Raw genomic sequence first — 17,774 nt, 5'->3', positions numbered from 1 at the left:
TAAGGCCATGGTCTTCATTGGTGAAGACACCATAAAAGTTCAGACGTAGTTCAGCAGCCATGCCCTGGCCATTCAACTGGAGACCATTCAAGCGGCGCTTACCAACTTCTTCATTGTGTGTAATGGCAGAGATGGAAGGGTGAGGATGGCCTCTGCAAAGTTGGACCCAGTCTCTGTTTATATTACCCTGGCCCTTGGATAACGTGGAGGCCCTGACCTGCGAGAAACCATCAGCGGGGGATCGGGGCGATAAAAGGAATGGCGTGCGGCCCCTGGACAGCGTGGAGGCCTCGACCTGCGAGGAACCATCAGTGGCAGGTCAGGGCCATAAAAGGAGCGGTGTGCGGCCCCAGGACAGCGTGGAGGCATACACTTTAAGGTACAGCACGAGCTGGGCAACGATAGCGAAGAGTGACATCAGCAAGGTCCAGGTCGGTGATTGGAACGTGGGCAGATGCAGCAGGAGATCGGGGTGAAGGAGCTGTGAGAGACTGTGGAGGGAGGTGATCGGGGCCCAGGGGAGGCGTGAGTTCGGGGCCAGAGGCTCAGGGCCAGTCCACACTGCGATATGTGTGCGCACTAGGTCCGCGCAGCAGAACAGATCTTCAGTTGTCTTGGGTAATCCTTGCCACTGGACCAAGACCTAGCTCTGTCAAGCCTGTGTGGTGACTGGTGTGCAACGGCCACCACATGTTAAAAAAATCCACACAGAGGCATCTTCCATCCTTGAGGATGTAGTTCGGGTTCTTCATTCGAAACACCTATAAACTCACCCTGTTTTTTGGCATGGAAGCAAGTCATCCTCGTTTCGAGGGACTTCCTATGATGATGAGCTTCTTCTTCCCTACTCAGCCTGACCCCTCCTCGCACTAAACTTTCACTCTTGTTATGTGTTCGTTCATCCTTCATCTCAGGTGGTTCTCACCTAATCCCACCATTCACACATCCACTCTGCGCATCCACGCAGATTCAGATGGAGATCTGACACTTCCAGACAGTAGCAGTTATTGAACTATGGAAGACACATGCGGCACATGATGAGCTGTTCATTTACTGACACCTCCTTGTGTTTGTTAGTGCAGTCGAAACTGACGCACAACAGGCGCGAACAGAGGCTCACCGGAGGAGGGGAGCCTGACTTCCAGGACCTCACAGAGGTGGAGGAGCGAGTATCCACCCTCATGGGCACACCAGTCGGTGTGGTAGCGGTCGGCCAAGATGAGCCCATTGGCGACAGCGACGGTATGTTAATGCCATTTGCGTTTTATGTGAGACCCTTTACCTTGTTACCACATGCCTTATCCACTACACATATAAATGTCCAATGCCATTTCCTTCTTCCTTTTCTGCCCCCTCCCCTGCTGCTAACCACAGTTCTGTTGCTTTGTGGTTACAGATGCTGAGCCAGAAGCACAGCAGCCTGCCCGTGAGCCCTCCACATCGAACGACAGGGGAGACGAGGAGGAAGGGGACCAAAGTCTAGTGACAGAGCGGGGCCCTACATCAGCTGCACCGAGTGGGGACACCACCTCGGTGGAAGACATGCCATTCCTGGGCTTCGAAGATCCTGAGGCTCCCAGCCCCAGTGACCTATAGCAACACCCAGCGCGAGGTGAAGCTTGGGGGCCAGCTCCCCGGAGGGTGAGTCGGCCCATGGGTCCTGCTCAGAAACACTTAGATGTGGACCAGGACTTGGAGGTTATGTTGAGAGAGTTCATGGTAATGCACCGTGAGTTTATGGGTGCATTGAAAAGGGTCCCACAGAGCATGGATGCACTTGCTCTGAGGTTGGTGTAGGTCAACTCAAGCATTGCCCGAGCTACTTAGCAGCCCACCGAGCCCAACCTTGCTCGATTACAGAGCGAGATGAACTCAACAAGCGGCAGTGGAGTCCCAGAGGTAATGGCACATGCCATGGTTGACGTGGCAGCAGCTATCGCATCACAGGCCGAAGCCATGCAAGGCCTTGGTGGTGTGATGCAGTCATTGATTGCTGGCATCAGTTCTCAGACTGCTGCCGAAGCAGCCCAACAATCTGTCTTCCCACAGATTGCTCCGGATGCTGAGGCTCTGCCCCGGGAGAGTGGCAGCGGGTCGCTGGAAATGGAAGGGGCTGTCTTTGCTCAAGATGACAGCATTCCGGTTCCCACCACTGCCACTCCGCCTTTGCACCAACCGCGGTCTACACCCGAGCCATCCGAGACTGCTGCCACCGATGCTAAGGTAGTGCAGTCTGCAGCCGGGCCTTCCAGGCCCAGAGCTGGTCCAGGGCATCCTGCTAAGCCATCTGTAGTGTCTGCCTTACAGACACAGCAGTCCTCAAGCAGCCTTGCTGCAGGCACTGTGACCCCATTAAGGAGAAGCAGTAGGCGTGGGAAGGGGTGGCAAATTGCTGAGCGAGTCTCAATAAAGGCTTTGCCCACCATGGAGTCATGCCTTCATTCTGCAAATATCATTGTAAATATCTTGTTGCTGTTGTTTGACGCCTGCTATTGGTACAGTATATTTTGGATTTCGAAAAGGCATTCAATAAGGTGCGACATGAAAGATTATGACACAAGATAAGGCTCATGGGATTGGAGGTAATGCATGAGCATTGATAGAGGATTGGTTAACGGACAGAAAACAGAGAGTAGGGATAAACGGGTCTTTTTCAGGTTGGCAGGCTGTAACTAATGGGGTGCCACAAGGATCAGTGCTGGGGCCTGAACTATTTACAATCTATATTAATGACTTAGATGAAGGGACTGAGTGCAATGTAGCCAAGCTTGCTGATGAAACAAAGTTAGGTGGGAGAGCTAGGTACAGCAAGCAATAAGGAAAGCAAATGGCATCTTGTCCTTCATTGCAAGGGGTTTGGAGTATAAGAGTAATATCATAGCACATAGTCCGGCCAATATCATCTACATCCGTCAGCTTCCTCCATTCAAGATAAGCCGCTGACGTGTGGCCTTTGTACCGGCATTATTGGCACGGTGCCTTCTCCGTGGTTGCTGCCGCTGCTCCTCCTCCTGGTGTGGCTGGCCATTTGGGGCCACGCCAGGCTCCTTTTCTTCCTCCTCCTGAGGTGGGGCTACAATCTTTACTGGCAATACCTGGGCCCTCATGATGGCCAAGTTGTGCAGCATACAGCACACCACAATGAAGAGCGACACTTGTCGAGGGCAGTATTGAAGGCCATTCTCCGTCTGTACAAGTGTGTGTCACATTGCAGCGATGTGCAGCAAATTGAGAGATGCTGCATAGATTATCTGCTCCGGTTCACTCCCCCTTACTAGATCCAATAGCAAATCCTCCCTCCGTAACACAAAAAATCCTCCCTTGTTGGGCTTTTTATATATTGGGTTGGAAAGAAGTCCTGTACATATTGTAGGAACTCCATTCCCTTATCCCCATTACCTACCTCTTCTGTCCAATTAATATCAGGGTAGTTGAAATCGCCCATGATTATTATTCTATGATTTTTACTCATTTCTCTAATTTATCTGCATATTTCTTCCTCCACCTCCTTTCCACTATTAGGTGGTCTGTAGACTACACCTATTAGTGTGACTGATCCTTTATTATCTTTTATCTCGATCCATATGAATTCTATTTTTGTCTTGCTGATAGCTGCGTCACTTTTTTCTACTACCATTGTTATCCCTAATAAGTACAGCTACTCCACCTTCCTTTTTTCCCTCTCTATCTTTTCTAAGTATGTTATACCCAGTCCTGATTTCTCTGAATCTTTACCTACGGGTTGGGTTGCGTGCGTGCGGGCCGTGTCGCGGGTCAGGAACCCGAAGATGTGAACAGCGCATTCTGCAGTGTGACTTTTGCTTAATGGCCCCATTAAACCAGTCCCGGCCCAATTAAATGGAACAAGTCTGATGACGTTATCGATGACTCATTTTCAAAGTGGATTTTTAAAGCAGCCTTGCATACATCTCATTTGAAGTGCATAAGGTGGTTTCCAGAAGTCTGAGTAGCATCATAAAACATAAAACTGGGGGACATGGAGACAAGGCGGAGGGCCGCACCAAGATTCAATGATGCCTCCCTGTAAGTTCTGGTGCGGCCATGAAGAGCACGCAGGGAGATCCTCTTCCCTGACGATCGATGAAAGCGACCATCCAAAGACACCAAAAGGGCATGGCTGAAGATGGCACAGGAGGTCAGTAGCAGGGATGTGGTCAGGAGGACATAGATCCAGTTCCGGAAAAGATTCAATGATCTAATGAGGTCAGGAAAGGTGAGTGCAATGCCACACTCACCCACAACCTGTCACCACATCCTCATCACTCTGCCTTCCCAAGCCTGCTCCAGCACATCATTCCTCACACCAATGAACCTTGCAGGTCCACCATCCGTCTCTGTCTATGTACATACTCACATCCCTATCTGAATAACCACCCTCATCCTAATGCAATCCTAGCCGTAACACCACAAAAGGAGGCCATTTAGCAAAGCCATGCCACTCCCTCATAGTCACCCTCTACAGATGTTACCCATCCATTCCTTACCCTCATTCAATCACCCTCACTCAAAGTTCACTTCTTTCCCTCCATGCAGGAGGAGAGAGCCCAGAACAATAGGGAGAGGGAGAGAAGTGCGGGTGGCCCTCCGGTCTTCACTCAATTGGCTCCAGCTGAGGAGGCGGCCCTGGAGATCTCTAGAGTTGCAGAGCTGCTGACGGTGGGAGATAGAGAGAGGGGGACATCCCAGAAACCTGCTGACAGAATTATATCTCATACAGCCACATGGCATATAGCAGTCATTCATATGGTGACTGATGTTAGCAGCCAGTGAATGTTCATCATGTGCAGAATGGTAACGTTACCCATTCTCAATATAACACTTCTAATTAATCTGTTTACACCCCTTAGGTCCATCAAGAGATACTCCTCCCACCCCACCCCATCCCACCACTGTCCAGCCAAAGGAGGAAGACAACCTCAGAGAAAGCTCCATTCTCTGAGGGGCAGCATCAGAAGACCCAAGCGCAGCCAGCACCAGTGCAGAAATGTACATCTCGGTGGATCCTGTGCAAGATAGAGTAGTGTTGTCACCTGGTGTCTCTCACATCACAAGTGAGCAAGAGAAGATCATAGAATAGAATCATAGAAAAATTTACAACACATGGGCGATTTCAACTACCCTGATATAAATTTACGTCGTGTTCGTGCCGGACGATAAAGAGCTACCCAGCCTAATCCCACCTTCAAACACAAGGTGCGTAGCCCTGTAGTTTATGGCACTTCAAGAGCACATCCAAGTACTTTTTAAAAGTGATGAGGTTTTCGGCCTCTACCACCCTTTCAGGCAGTGAGTTCCAGATTCCCACCACACTCTGGGTGAAAATTTCTTTCCTCATCTCCCCTCTAATCCTTCTACAAACTACTTTAAATCTGTGTTCCCTGGTTATTGACCCCTCTGCTAAGGGAAATAGATCCTTCCTGTATCTAGACTGCACAGAATTTTATACACCTCAATGAGGTCTCCCTTCGGCCTCCTCTGTTTCAAGGAAAACAACCCCAGCCTATCCAATCTTTCCTCATAGCTAAAATTCCCCAGTCCTGGCAACATCCTCGTAAATCTCCTTGGTACTCTTTCTAGTGCAGTCATATTTTTCCTGTAATGTGGTGACCAGAACTGTACGCATTACACAAGCTGTGGCCTAACGAGTGTTTTATACAGTTCTAGCATAACCTCCCTGCTCTTATATTCTATGGGCCTGAATTTGGTTGACTGACCGTTGGCTGCAGCCGATTTTTCTTGGTGGTCTCAATGGTTTTTGGGCGCTCGCTCCTCCGAGCAAGCTTCATCGGGTCCACACGCCGGCTGGGAGATAAGACCACTGTGGGGGCGTCCGCTGGCATGTGCCGGTGTGCAACGCCCACAAAAGCCCTCCCGCCTGCTGAGTCCCCAGTTTGGTCCGGGCGGTCCCCCGCTCCAGCAACAGAAGAGACTGCCGCATGGAGGCAGGTCTTACCTCAACGGTAAGTATGAAGACCTGCAAAAAAAGGTTAGTGCACTTCTTTTCTTTATTTCTTTTGCAGGGATTTAGGATGATAGGGTCCGTTGAACGATTTCTGGTGGGTTTTTTATTGGTTTGAAAACTTCTTATTTTATCAGTCCCCTTCCCCCCTTGCCTGGGCCCGACTCTATACTCGGCGGTACTTTGCCGAGGATCGCATTTGACGCCCAGAATGGGACCTACCGTCTGCTGCCACCCAAAATCGTCGTGAAAGGCTCATTTTTGCTGCCGGGCAGTCTTTCCCACATTTTTTCATGAAACTTCCGCCAAGAGTACCATCAGGATCTTAGCGATCCTTTGGACGGTACTTGGGTGGAACTTAGCTTTCACCAAACTCAGGCCCTAGATCTCGGCTAATAAAGGAAAGCATTCCGTATGTCTTTGTACCACCTTATCGACATGTCCTGCTACCTTTAAGGATTTGTGGACATACATTCCAAGGTCTTTCTGTTCCTCCACACCTCTCAGTATACTCCCATTTAGTGTGTATTCCCTTGCCTTGTGCACCTCCCCAAATGCATTACCTCACACTTCTCTGGATTGAATTCCATTGTCCACTTTTCTGCCCAACTGACTAGTCCATCGATATCTTCCTGCAGTCTAAAGCTTCCCTCCTCACTGTCAATGATGTGGATGGTGTGGACAGGGACAGCAGTGGAGACTCCTTGCAGGAGAGTGCAGGGTGCTCCAAGCTCTGTGGAGCTACTGCAGGTGCAGAGCTTCGGGGGCCATTGAGAAAGAGGGTGATCCTGGAGGGGCAGCAACAATTGCATGAGGCTCTGGCATCTTTTGCAGTCACAATGTCTGCAAATGTCCAGAGAATGGAGGGGTCCATCTCCAACATGAGCACCACCATTTCGTAGGCGATGGTGATGTTATTATGTTCCATGGAAAGGATGGCCACCTGCATGGAGTTGCAAAAGTGCCAGTCATATGAGAACACGCTCGCTGTGAACAACAGACTCTCTTTGACCTCATCTTGAGGAGGAATTCGACCACATAAGCGCAGCATAACTAAGACTGCCTATTTTCACCTCTGTAACATCGCCTATCTCCGCCCTTGCCTCAGCTCATCTGCTGCTGAAGCCCTCATCCATGCTTTAGTTACCTCTAGAATTGACTATTCCAACACACTCCTGGCTGGTCTCCCACATTCTACCCTACGTAAACTAGAGGTGATTCAAAACTCGGCTGCCTGTGTACTAACTCGCACTAAGTCCTGCTCACTCATCACCCTTGTGCTCGCTGACCTACATTGGCTCCCGGTTAAGCAACGCCTTGATTTCAAAATTCTCATCCTTATTTTCAAAATGCTACATGGCCTCACCCCTTCCTATCTCTGTAATCTCCTCCAGCCTCACAACCCCCCGAGATGTTTGTGCTCCTCTAATTCTGCCCTCTTAAGCATCCCTGGTTATAATCGCTTAACCATTGGTGGCCGTGCCTTCTGTTACCTAGGCCCCAAGCTCTGGAACCCCTTGCCTCTTTCAGACCTTTCACCTGCATTAATTTCTACTTATGTGGCAACGTAGATCCTGGAGGGCCAGGTCGACTGCCAGTACAGCACCCATGACTTTTAGCAAGTGTTGTAGTTTGAAGCATTTCAAAGCGTTGCCAAAACACTCCCTGATACCAACTAACTTTGAAATGACTAAAGAAAACTCTTGCAGTTGCAGGAAGTAGCACACAGCCACTCAAAGTGCAAAACGATTGGTGATGATTCTTTTAACTATCGTCGCTGGAGCCAGCTTCCTGCTGCTGCCGCCACCTCTACATGTCGATGCTTTCTCCAGCTGGTAACTGCAATGGGCAAAATGAAATTGGGAGATTGGGCATCATGTGAGTGTTGCACATTCACTGACGATACGATCTCCATGCTTGCACTACGCACCGCAAGAACTGTCATCAGCTGGCGGTAGAACACTGACCGGCATTTTAGCACCATCTCATGGCACTAATGTGTGGCGCTAAACACACAAATGTCGCCCCCTTTAAGTTTAAGAAAATAATTAAGGCTTGGGCAACCGACTGCTCAGTTCATTAATCCTGTTGCAACTCATTGCCAAGCAATTTAATTTTATTTCTGTACAGTTTAATGATTCCCAGGTTGAAATGCTTGATCTGTATGGTTTGAACACTTGTTCATCCCATAGATATTTAAAACTTGGAGCACATGCCATAGAAAGACAGTTCTTTCAGTAAATTGTACATAGCCTCCTTTCTAAATCAATTCCAAACCCAAATTCCATCACTGCTGTTGACTTTTAAAGTTGTGCATACTTTTCTTTCAGCCATCTGGGGTCTAGACTGGACAAGACTAGCAGTAAATTGACAGGGTCTGCACATGCATTTATAGTCAAAGTGTATAATGCCAGAACTTCAGTATTTTATACATTGCATGCCCCCAAGCTAAGAAAGCCAGCAATTGAAATCTATTAAAAAAACATGAAGCTCCTTGTGTTACTGAGCAACACAGTACAGAAATGTCCTGGCCTAAATTCGATGCTTTAACATCAGCCATTAAGGTCGGTTTTGTAGAAAAAAATGGCTGCCACCTCACTCCTGGCACAGAATGTGGCGTGCGCCATATTTGGCAGGTCGGCAGCGCTGCTGCTGCCTGCGGTCGCCGCCATATTTTAATTACCAGGAGCGTGACGTTATTCGCCGTGCAGTGCTGAATTGATGCACGCTCATCCATTTTGGAGCTTGCCGCTTCTCTTACCGCCTACTCCAAAGCACGCCCATGCATGCAGCCATTAACAGCGGGTAACTATGGAGAGATCAGTCTGTGTCATTGGAGTGAACACTGCTTCCAAAGACATGCATCCAATCTCCCCCCTGGTCAGTCAAACATTACATGAGGTAAATACTTTTAAAATAAACTATACTGTACATCAGTTGTAAGAATCTCAGGAAAAAAATCAAAGCTGCATTTCTATAAAACTTTATACATCAGGTTTTCTAGACTACGAACTGATAAAATAAGATGCAAAGTTTCGGGGGGGTGGGAGCGAAATTGCCCTGCGCCCCAATTGGGGGCGGTAACCTGCTGGGGCCAGGACTTCCTACGCCTGATGCAGAAGTCCCATCCCAGCTTCTAAATGGAGCTTACCACCCCTCAAAAAAAGTGGAGTGCAATCACAAGCGCTCCACTTGCTTTAGTGGCAGGTCCCGGGGCAGTGCTGGGGCGAGTTGTGCGCTTCAATGCCTTTCCTTGAAGGGGAGGGACGTTGCGCACTCTGCAAGGCCTCTGATGGCCTCCACTGCACCACCAAGGCAGCCTGGTACGGGGCCTGCACCTGCACACAAACCGGAGTGCTGGGCTGCACAATGGCGGGATGCACATTCAAGTTTAAAGATGCTGGCGGGGGGGCGCAGCCGACCTCACCTTTAACATCCGCCCTGCGAGTGGCTGTCGGCCAGCTTCACGACTCGCAAAGATGGCGTTGACATCTGCTCGCGTCAGCCTTGTGGGCCCGGAAAAGAGTCAGTGCGTGGCGCTGAGGGGTCACCGCGTATGGCGATGACGTAGTCGCTGGTTGCGCGGTGGCCCGGGGTGCTACCTGCGGGGTGCGGGACTGCCGTGGCAGCGCCTTCACAAACCCACGGGCAATTTAACGGGAGCCGGCAGTGCCCCCCCCCATTCCCCAGCCCCCCCGAGCGAAAAGTGTCTTGCGCCCGTTAGTGCCCCCCAGAGACACTAACGGACCTCTGGAAAAGGGGCAATTTTGTCCTCTGGAAGTCTTAACGCCATATTCTTACAAAGAGTTCTTCAAACGTTTGCAGTTGTTAAACATTTACACCAGTAAACGTCTGACCAAGAGGTTCATGTTGCCCCTTTAAAAAATATATATTTTAATTGATTTCTCATGCAACTCTTTAAGGACATCTATGCCAGTCTTTATGTGGTGTTTCCAGTCACAGTCCTTCCAGATCTGAGCCTGTGCTTTAAGGGCTACTGGCCATGGATTTAATCCCTTGTGTGATATGCAGGCTAGTGCACTGTCACTGCTAGCTGCAAGATGGTACATCCCCCTCCCCCTCAATCACCATGGTGAAACACAAACCTCTACTTCGCAAACATCTGGGGAAACATCTGTGGATGTATGGCAGCCAGCGAAGTTGGGACTACCAGGCAGTCTGGCACCCATTTGTGGTCCCCACACAAGACCCAGAGAAAATGTCTGACAAAGTAAGCGGGGAGTCATGGACAAACAAAAGCCTCCCAATGTGCCACGACGGACAATGCTCCAACCCTACAAGGGCCATCAGCGGACTTGATACCTCCTGACCCAGCAAAACCCAGGAGCCGTCACCCAAACCGGACAATGCCTGAGAATGCGGCACCGATCCATGAGACGCGACCTCTGGCCTCCTGCTGAGGTCAATGCCATAAAGAGCATGTTGCACAGGAGATTCTGGGCTACGCTCATGTAAATCAGCAGGCAAACCCAAAATACCGGAGCTGCCTGCACTCTTTTTACGGGCGGCCGCCAACCTCAGCCCGCTGTGGTCCCAACTGTTTTCTGGACTAATGACATTTCTCGGCCCTTACATTTGATTGCTGAATTCCTGATCTCAGCTGGGCAATGGGAGGGAACACGGCACTCTAAGTGGTGTCAGTTTTCTCAGGATAAAGAGGTGGAAATGAAATTATCCAGGGTGACCACTCCACTTCACTACCCAGTGATAAGTGGTTCATTTGTAGCCTGGGTGAGGGCAATGCTAAGCATGGCTGCAATGATTTGGATGAAGGAATTGAGTGTAATATCTCCAAGTTTGCAGATGACACTAAACTGGGTGGCGGTGTAAGCTGTGAGGGGGACGCTAAGAGGCTGCAGGGTGACTTAGACAGGTTAGGTGAGTGGGCAAATGCATGGCAGATGCAGTATAATGTGGGTAAATGTGAGGTTATCAATTTTGGGGGCGAAAACGCAAAGACAGAATATTATCTGAATGGTGGCAGATTAGGAAAAGGGGGAGGTGCAAACAGACCTGGGTGTCATGGTTCATCAGTCATTGAAAGTTGGTATGCAGGTACAGCAGGCAGTGAAGAAGGCAAATGGTATGTTGGCCTTCATAGCTAGGGGATTTGAGTATAGGAGCAGGGAGGTCTTACTCAGTTGTACAGGGCCTTGGTGAGGCCTCACCTGGAATATTGTGTTCAGTTTTGGTCTCCTAATCTGAGGAAGGACGTTCTTGCTATTGAGAGAGTGCAGCGAAGGTTCACTAGACTGATTCCCGGGATGGCCGGATTGACATATGAGGAGAGACTGGATCAACTGGGCCTTTATACATTGGAGTTTAGAAGGATGAGAGGGATCTCATAGAAACATACAAGATTCTGACGGGACGGGACAGGTTAGATGCGGGTAGATTGTTCCCAATGTTGGGGAAGTCCAGAACCAGGGGACACAGTCTTAGGATAAGGGGTAGGCCATTTTGGACTGAGATGAGGAGAAACTTCTTCACTCAGAGAGTTGTTAACCTGTGGAATTCCCTGCCGCAGAAAGCTGTTGATACCAGTTCATTGGATATATTCAAGAGGAAGTTAGATATGGCTCCATGACCTCATCCCTCCCTATCTCTTTAATCTCCTCCAGCCTCAAAACTCTCTGAGATATCTGTGTTCCTCAAATTCTGGCCTGTTGAGCATCCCCAATTTTAATTGCTCCACGTTTGGTGGCTGTCCCTTCAGCTGTCTAGGCCCTAAGCACTGGAATTCCCTCCCTAAACCTCTCCACCTCCCTACCTCTCTTTCCTCCTTTAAGACACTCCTTAAAACCTACCTCTTTGACCAAGCTTCTGGACATCCGTCCTATTATCTCCTCATGTGGCTCAGTGTCAAATTTAGTTTTATAACGCTCCTGTGAAGTGCCTTGAAATAGAAACATAGAAACCTAGAAAATAGGTGCAGGAGTAGGCCATTCGGCCCTTCGAGTCTATACCACCATTCAATAAGATCATGGCTGATCATTCCCTTGGTACCCCTTTCCTGTTTTCTCTCCATATCCCTTGATCCCTTTAGCCGTAAGGGCCATATCTAGCTCACTCTTGAATATATCCAATGAACTGGCATCAACAACTCTCTGCGGTAGGGAATTCCACAGGTTAACAACTCTCTGAGTGAAGAGGTTTCTCCTCATCTCAGTCCTAAATGGCCTACCCCTTATCCTAAGATTGTGTCCCCTGGTTCTGGACTTCCCTATCATTGGGAACATTCTTCCTGCATCTAACCTGTCCAGTCCCGTCAGAATCTTATACATTTCTATGAGATCCCCTCTCATCCTTCTAAACTCCAGTGTATAAAGGCCCAGTTGATCCAGCCTCTCCTCATATGTCAGTCCCGCCATCCCAGGACTCAGTCTGGTGAACCTTTGCTGCACTCCCTCAATAGCAAGAATGTCCTTCTTCAGATTAGGAGACTAAAACTATACACAATATTCCAGGTGAGGCCTCACCAAGGCCCTGCATAACTGCAGTAAGACCTCCCTGCTCCTATACTCAAATCCCCTAGCTATGAAGGCCAACATACCATTTGCCTTCTTCACTGCCTGCTGTACCTGCATACCAACTTTCAATGACTGATGAACCATGACACCCAGGTCTGTTTGCACCTCCCCCTTTCCTAATCTGCCACCATTCAGATAATATTCTGTCTTCGCATTTTCGCCCCCAAAATTGATAACCTCACATTTACCCACATTATACTGCATCTGCCATGCATTTGCCCACTCACCTAAGCTGTCTAAGTCACCCTGCAGCCTCTTAGCGTCCCCCTCACAGCTTACACCGCCACCCAGTTTAGTGTCACCTGCAAACTTGGAGATATTACACTCAATTCCTTCATCCAAATCATGGGAGGTATGGAGAGAAAGCAGGAAAGGGGTACTGAAGGAATGATCAGCCATGATCTTATTGAATGGTGGTGCAGGCTCGAAGGGCCGAATGGCCTACTCCTGCACCTATTTTCTATGTTTCTATGGCCCCAAGTTTCCACATGATTTGCTCCTGATTTTTAGGAGCAACTGGTGTAGAACGGAGTATCTTAGAAATCGGAATTCTCCACATTTAGTTTTCTGCAATTCTAGTCAGGTAGAACAGTTTCACTTTGGAACAGAATTTTTTTTTTCAAAAGTGGGCGTGTCCGGCCACTGACGCCTGATTTGAAAGTTTCCACAGTGAAAATGTACTCCAAACTAACTTAGAATGGAGCAAGTGAAGATTTTTGTACGCTTGAAAAAACCTTGTCTACACTTTAAAAAATCAGGCGCAGGTTACAAATTAGGCGTAGGGAACGAGGTGGGGGGCGGGGGAGGGAGGGGGGGGAAAGAAAGTCATTAAATTCTACAATCAATCCTTAGTTACACTTATACAAATATTATACAAATAAATCCAACCTGAATAAAAATTTATAAGCAAATAAAAGATTAAATAAACCATGTTCCTACCTGTGTGAAAGTGCTTCAGGCAGGCCTTTCAGGCAGCGGTGTGGTGTCAGTGTCTCAACGGCAGGGGCAGGTAGCAAGCAGCCTTCAAGCTGAGCTGTGGTGCTTGAGGCAGGCCTTCATTCCCCGCGAAGATGCAGCACCCGGATGGACTTGAGGCCATTCGGCCATGGGATTGCAGCGGCATCAGTGGCTGGCCGGGAGAAGCAGCAGCCTTCGAGCTGTGAGGGGGACTGAGGCCATTTGGACAGGGAGAGGCAGCCACATCGACATCTTTATATTTAAATTTGCAGAATGGGTGCACCACATATTATGCAATGGTTTGCTTCCTTATGCAAGAAATTCTTTGTTCTTGGTGGAAGTTGATCCATTGCAAAGTTGAATTGGCACTTTTATTTCTCCAAACACACAGTTCTTAATTTGCAGGCACCGGTTCTGCAAGTTTAGCAGTGAAAAGCTGAACTCACTGATTTCAGCAGGTGATTTATGCAGCAGTGCTGCTAAAAGCACTCCCTCACACACAGAAATATCAAGAAAATTAAAATACAAGCCTTTGCAGGGGTCCAAGAAACAAATTTTCACTTTTTCTGCAGCACTTTTTAAAATGGCCGAGTGCCAATGTTTACTTCAGACTGCGCGTGCGCGAACGCTCCAACCCGCACGCGCAGGGTTGCCGGCACCAAGAAGCCTCATTTAAATTGAACCCGCCCCCTCCTACTTACAAAATCGGCGCGAGTGGTAGGCTCCGCCCCCTTTGCGCCGCGCCAAGCAGACATCGAGCTCCAAGGAGCTCGAGAATACCGCACTTTTTTTCAGGCGCCGTTTTCGGCGCGAGAAACAGGCGTCCAGCTCTGAGGTGCGCTTTTTTCACCGCGTGTGGAAACTTGAGGCCATAGTTTCCATGTAACACTCAATGCCTAAGTTCATTTGGATGATTATTGATGCCCGTAGAGCTGTGCTCATGCATGAGTCACGTTCAAAAGAAAAGGATAGTAGAGTGTAGATAATGGGGAGAAATAAATACACAGGAATCAATGCCATGGAACTAGCAATTCTCAGAAACATTTATAGTATCGTCATTAGGAAACATATTAATCTGTATGCACCTATACAATTTAAAGGAGTACTATACTTTTATTTGTCACTGTTGTCAGATCAAGTTGGTCACAAAGCATCATGGCAAATGGATCCTGCTCCCAGCTTTGGCCACAATGCGCACGTGGCTGGGCTCATGGAACAAGAGCTGCATACTTCTGATTGTTTGCAGCCAGATACTGTTTATCTACCAGTGCATAGTGATGGCCAAAGGGTTTTATCATCATAGGCGGTCCCTCGAACGAGGATGACTTGCTTCCACGAGTTCACAGGTGTTTCGATGAAGGACCCGATGTTCCAGTCCTGAACTCCAATTGAGGGGGTGGAAGATGTCTGTGCGTGGATTTTTTTTAACGTGTGGTGACCGTTGCACACCAGCCACCACGGGCTTGACAGAGCTAGGACTTGGTCCAGTGGCAAGGATTAACCAAGACGACTGGAGACCTGATCTGCTGCACGGACCTAGTGCGCACACATATCGCAGAGTGGGCTGGCCCGTGCTGCCCCTGGGCCCTCAGCTTTTCTGGGCCCCATACCCTCATCTGTCGTACCTCTGCCACGATCTCTTGCCGCTCCTCCGCCATAAACATTCACTGCATCTTGCCACAAACACTCACCCGTCATCCGCCCCGACCTTCCCACTCCTCTGTAACCTGGGTCCTGCCGATGTTCCTGCCCACGCTCCAAAACACCGATAATGGTCTAGGCCACCATCAACAACGTCCCTCTAATGGACTATTTTAGTTAGAAGTGGAATTATTTTTTGTATACATCAACTAGTGTGTTTTTGAGCTGCTTGTTCTGTGCCTGAACAACTAGACTAAGTTCCAGGCCAAAAGTTTAAACAGACGCTAAATGGGCACAACGCTAATAAGACTAGCCTGTTTGAAAGTCTGTATTTAGCACACAATTTTAGTCCTAATTGCTGATTACCATCATTTGAACTAGCCTGGAGGTACCAAACAAGAAACCTGTAGGTTTAGCACTCAAGTGCTGATTAGGTGCAATTTCCGTGGAGCATTATGCATGTGCTCCTCGCACCCACTTCCACTGAAGGTGTGGAGGGCTCTGGCTGACACGCAGCGGCATGTTGCAGGGTGGCTTAAGGACCAAGGGAGAGGGCACATGGATTATCGGATACGGCACTGGAAATTCAGGTGGAGGTCATCTGGAGGAAGCCAGTTTACCCTCCTCTCTCTCTCTCCTGCAGCAGCTGGTGCTGCTTTTCCTGGCCTCATGGCCTCATCCTATTCCTCCTGCAGACCAAGGGGGACTCCCATGACCACGCACTCCTTTTCTCCTGTTGACCCCTATAAGGTCTCCAATAGGAACATAAGAATTAGTAGCAGGAGTAGGCCATTTGGCCCCTCGAGCCTGTTCCGCCATTCAATGAGATCATGGCTGATCTTCTATCTCAATTCCACTTTCCTGCACTGTCCCCATATCCCTGGATCCCTTAATATCCAAAAATCTATTGATCTCTGTCTTGAATATACTCAAAGACTTGAGCTTCCACAGCCCTCTGGGGTAGAGAATTCCAAAGATTCCCCACTCTCTGAGTGAAGAATTTTCTCCTCATCTAAGTCTGAAATGGCCAATCCCTTATTCTGAGACTGTGACCCCCCTGGTTCTAGACTCTCCAGACACAGGAAACATCCTCCCTGCATCTACCCTGTCAAGCCCTGTAAGAATTTTGTATGTTTCAATGAGATCACCTCTCATTCTTCTAAATTCTAAAGAATATAGGCCTAGTCTACTCAATCTCTCATAGGACAATCCCCCCATCCCAGGGGTCACAGTCTAAGAATAAGGGGTAAGCCATTTAGGACCGAGATGAGGAGAAACTTCTTCACTCAGAGAGTGGTTAACCTGTGGAATTCTCTACCGCAGAGAGTTATTGAGGCCAGTTCATTAGATATATTCAAAAGGGAGTTAGATATGGCCCTTACGGCCAAAGGGATCAAGGGGTATGGAGAGTAAGCAGGAAAGGGGTACTGAGGTTGAATGATCAGCCATGATCTTATTGAATGGCGGTGCAGGCTCGAAGGGCCAAGTGACCTGCTCCTGTACCTAATTTCTATGTTTCTATGTTTCTATGAATCAGTCTGATGAACCTTCGTTGCACTCCCTGAATGGCAAGTAAATCCTTCCTTAGGTAAGGTGACCAAAACTGTACACAATACTCCAGCTGCAGTCTCACCAGGGCCTTGTATAATTGTAGTAAGATGTCTTTACTCTTATACTCAAATCCTCTTGTAATAATGGCCAACATACCATTTGATTTCTTAATTGCTTGCTGTACCTGCATGTTAACTTTCAGTGATTTGTGTACAAGGACACCCAGGTCTCTCTGAACACCAATATTTCCTAATCTCTCACCATTTAAAAAATACTCTGCTTTTCTATTTTTCCTACCAAAGTGGATAATGTCACATTCCTCCACATCATATTCCATTTGCCATGTTCTTGCCCATTCACTTAGCCTGTTTATATCCCCTTGAAATCTCTTTGCATTCTCCTCACAACTTACATTCCCACTTAACTTTGTATCATCAACAAACTTAGATATATTACATTTGGTCTCCTCATCTAAATCATTGATATAGTTTGTGAATAACTGGGGCCCAAGCACCGATCCTTACGGCACTCCACGAGTTACAGCCTGCCAATCCGAAAATGACCCGTTTATTCCTACTCTCTGTTTTCCAATCCTCAATCCATGCTAGTATATTAGTCCCAATCCCATGAGCCCTAATTTTGTTTAGAACCTCTTGTGTGGCACCTTATCGAATGCCTTCTGAAAAACCAAATACACCACATCCACTGGTCTCCCCTAATTTATTCTGTTCGTCACAACCTCAAAAAACTCTAACAGATTTGCCAAACATGATTTCCCTTTAATGAATCCATGTTGACTCTGCCCAATCCTATTATTATTTTCTAAGTGCCCTATTACCACGGGAGAGAAATTGGCCTGCCTTGTGCACATTTTTTCGGCGATATTTCGCCTTTTTTGCCAGTACTCACCTATATTGGCCAAAGTTAATGAATGGTGGTTTTAAAATATTGCCGAAAAGCAGTTTGACCACGTGCAACGCCAAAAAAACCCCGCACTGCTTAAAATTGGCCGTTCGGCAAACCTGTACTCAGAGTGGAAAAAATACGCCTGAGAAAATACGCCTGCATTGAAGCCCCAGAAACAGCGGTCAGTA

General features: G+C 48.2%; 1 protein-coding gene across 1 annotated transcript in view; it reads right to left on the bottom strand.

Annotated features, from left to right (window-relative positions):
• Positions 1–17,774, bottom strand: part of LOC139264152 (MAM and LDL-receptor class A domain-containing protein 1-like) — an 886,997-nt gene that overhangs the window by 175,088 nt on the left and 694,135 nt on the right. The window lies entirely within an intron of this gene.

The sequence above is a fragment of the Pristiophorus japonicus genome, chromosome 5 (genome assembly GCF_044704955.1).
Source record: "Pristiophorus japonicus isolate sPriJap1 chromosome 5, sPriJap1.hap1, whole genome shotgun sequence".
NCBI classification, from domain to species: Eukaryota; Metazoa; Chordata; class Chondrichthyes; family Pristiophoridae; genus Pristiophorus; species Pristiophorus japonicus.
Note: the sequence above shows the minus strand (reverse complement) of the source record. Positions and strands in the feature narration are given on the sequence as shown.